We start from the raw sequence: 3,977 nt of genomic DNA, 5'->3' as shown, positions 1-3,977 counted from the left end.
GAAAGCAAACCCTTAATTTGTCACTGAGGTAAGCATTTATCAATTGCAGGCACAAAGGAAGGTCAACACATCTCTGCCGTTTCAGAACTACAATGGCACTTTAAGCCTCCTGACACCGCTTGGATGCAGACAATGGTCATTATCACAATTTCATGAATATGACAGAAAAGAAAGAGAATTTGCATGCAGCCTCAGAACAGACCCAGGATTAGTGCTCAAAGCTGTTGTCTCCCAGGCACAGGCTTAGTCCACTTCAGAAGCAGTCCCTCACCCACATCACTGTCCTCTCGTCCACTTTCCTGGTCACCTTCTGAACACTCCTTTCACCTTGTCCATCTCCCCCTCCAAGCCCCAGGTTTATTGTCACCTTTCCACTCTCCCACTCTGGTGCAGCTGCTGCCACTTCCTCGCAGTGGCTTCCCCCTTCTCGACCCTACAACTGCAGGCACAGAGCCAGAGCCTCCATGTCCAAGTGATCTTGTTTTCCAGATCCTGCAGGGAGCAGAACCAGAAGGTAAATGATGAAAAACAGCACCCTGTGTTGCCAATCCAATTTATCATATTTTGAATGCAGGTATTAAAAATATGAAAAGTATTATTAACTCTCTCTTGTCCCACTCAGAGGCACTTTAAATTGACTGTTTAAACTTTGCCTTACAAATCTGTTCCAAGAGTTAACTGCTGATTTTACATTACATCCTAGATTGCGTAGTTGTCACCAATCTCCATCCTTCTCTGACCCCTGTAAAACATTTTTCCTGACAGTTTTTTGAAAACTCTTTAAATAATATTAGGAAGAGAATCTGATAGTATTTACTTCCAGAAACTTGTGCTGGCAGAATTAAGTTTAAAAGCACTGCATAAGCGAAAGAAAATATTTCCTGGATCAATCAAGGCTTAGTGTAATAAAGGGAAGATGTTGCCTTTAACAGTCAAAGGAATCTGCCACCTTGTTGAAGAGCACCAGCCAGCCAACCCGTGCTGATGAACAAACAGGAGCTTTTCAGTTTCTGGCCCCTCACACAGTGAACCTGTTGGTTTATAATTACAGCTCTCTTTGCCTTGCCAGGGCAGGGGGAAAGGGCAGTTGAGAGGCTGTGCTCCACCACAGTAGCACCTGCATGCAAATGCAGCGATATCAGCTTAGGGGCTCCGAAGGGAACCACTTGCCATAAGTAAATGCACTTTGACAGCAGCTCCTAATAAGAGGAAGGAAATGAGAGAGAGAAAGAAAAGTGATAGGAGACAAAAGGACTTTATAAAACAGGGCTTTATTGCTTTCATTTGTAGCATTTTCTCTTTGTTCTCTTGAGCCTTCCAATTCCAGATGCTGCACAAAAGAGATACCTGTCTAAAAAAGTTTATTTCAATCTGTAACTGACTTGCAAGATGCTTCACAAACTCAACAGCCCATTATTAGGAGTAACAATGAGCTACCTCTAATTAATTTGGTGCAGCCTTTGCTTCTGATACCAATCAAATCAATATTAATGGGGAGTTTGTGCTCTCTCATTACAGCACAAAATGGGTACCAATCTTCTCATGAAGATTTTTGGACCATAAACTGTGTTTGAGGTCAGCGTAGTTGGCTTCTTCCCACACCCCTTTTTTCAACCAGGATGGAAAAAATATATAATGATGTGCTATTTAGTACCTGGATAAAAATCTACATTCAGGCTGCCTACACTGAGAGACTGAAACCAGTTCAATATGAAGAAATCTCAGTCTAAGAAAATAAAGAATTTGGTAGCTCGCAGAGCTCAAATTAAACACTTAAATAGGTAACACTAGATATTTCTCATGCTGCCTCACATTTCTCTATTTATTTTTATCTGCAGGATCAGGCGTGTTAGAGAGGGAGGCCTGGTAAGAATTGCCTCAGCCATCATTCTTGGTTACTTACATCTGTGGTCAATTTTCCACACTTTCTTCCATAAAAGGTAAACGAGGCACTGTACTTGCAACAGGATAATCTAAACAATATGAACAATGTTACTGTTAAAGACCATCTGGCTCATCAAGCACGGCTCCAGACTTTTAACTCCTTGAATAAAGTGTGGAACCCTGCAGTGTATTTTTTTTTACTCAAAATTCATTTTTAAAATGGTAAAAGTATCGCTCCTGGAGACATGAGGGACTCAGACAGGGAGGAAATTCAGTTTCTGTTTTTATCCGTCCTGTATCTCACACATGTCGCAATCCGGGCTGGAGACAAACACTCAGACGTCACATTTTTCTACAAAAAAAAAGCCCTACATGCATAACTGGTATGTGTGGGGTTGGCATTCAGAGGGGAGACAAGAGGGTTAAGTATTTCATAACTCACTTCAACTTAATGGCCTGATTCTGCCACTTCTTGAAAGGTAATAAAAGTCAAAGAAGGGTCACTGGGAATTAGAAGAAAATAAGGGAGGAGAGGGGGTAAAGGTGAACGAGACCAAAGAAGGCTTTTGCTAATTGTACACACAATTTCTTATCTGTAGGTAAATTAACAAGTGGCTGGTCTCTGGGAGAAAAATGTTAAAGCAAAGTAGAAAGAAAATATCCTGGAAGAGAGCAAGCTGGTAGGGCGAAAACAGAGTGATCCCTGAAGTCCAAAGAGCAAAGTAAGCCCTGGAGCTGGCTGTGCTCTGGACACCAGGAGCCAGACTGTGGCTCTGTGCCTCAGTTTCCCCACCCACCCGCTCCCAGGGGAATTGCAGCCCACGGGGAGCAGTGCCAGGATTCACTTGAGCTCTGTGAAGTGCTCAGAAACACAGAGCGGCAGCAAGCTCGTGCCCTGAAGAAAAACAGTTCCACAGACACACAGGAGTTAAATATTCCCACACTTTCAAAAGGCTATGCACCTCAAAACACACTTGTTTTTGAACTGAGTGACAGAAAGAATTACATCTTGTCATGGGTCTTTGTTTAGTTTTTGCTCAGCTCTGTGATTTCTCAACTCTGTGATTTCTCTGCACAGAGCGGGTTAAAAAGCCCTGTAGGCACTGGCTGTAACAGAGGGCAGGGTTTTGGTCCTCAAGAGGGTTGTTATCCTCCAAAGAAGTTTTAATAACATTATAAAAAACAAAACAAAACACAACAAAAAAAAAATCCGAAACAAAACAAAAAAAAAAACCCCTGCAACTAAGTGGTTGTTGAAATACTTCAATGCTTTGTATTTAATTTCTAAAAATATTTTTGGAAGGCAAAGCAAAGAAAATGAATTAGAGCATAGTTGGATTTTTTCTTTTTGTGTAAACACAAAAATTAATTTTCACATTCAGCGGTTCCTTGCTTTAAATTCTGCATCTTGTTTTAACCAGAAACATCACCCTATCTGGCTTCTAGGTAGAGCACATACAGGGCTGAACCTTCCCCTACAGTAAGTTCTTCCAGCCACTCCCAGAAACATGTGCCCACAACCCTTTTTTTCAAAGTCTACTCTAGTTTAGACCTAATTTTCATTGAAGCTATTATAACATAAGCCCACTGCAATATGTACTGACATACATAAGGCTGAATTCTTAGCTTACAAAATCATTCGAACACGCAAGCAGGGCTTTTTTTAATTTTGAAAGAGATTGTGTTTAATATATGCCCATGACTCATCAATTTGGAAAAAAAAAAGCAGTTTTACAGTAAGCAAGATAGGTCAGGCAGTTTTATGATTAATAGGGTCAAAAAGTTAGAATTCATACTTAAAACTTTGGTTGCTCACACTAAAACAGTTAACCCTATCTACTGAGCACCAACTATACACCAGGCCCCCAAAAAACAATGTAAAAATTCAAAAAGAAGCAACACGATGTTACAAAACACTTATTTTGATGTTTGTTCATTCCATTCAAAACCAGAGCAACAGATTTCGAGACTTTCTGGGTGTAACTCTTCCAAAACAAATCAAGCTTTGAAGTATGAGATGTCAGAGTACAATGTGTAAACCAGGCATGCCCTAATGGCTACTTTGCTGCAAAAGCATCCCGTTTTCTGATGTA

The sequence above is a fragment of the Manacus vitellinus genome, unplaced genomic scaffold (genome assembly GCF_001715985.3).
Source record: "Manacus vitellinus isolate BGI_N305 unplaced genomic scaffold, ASM171598v3 scaffold_30_pilon, whole genome shotgun sequence".
Taxonomy (NCBI): Eukaryota; Metazoa; Chordata; class Aves; order Passeriformes; family Pipridae; genus Manacus; species Manacus vitellinus.
Note: the sequence above shows the minus strand (reverse complement) of the source record.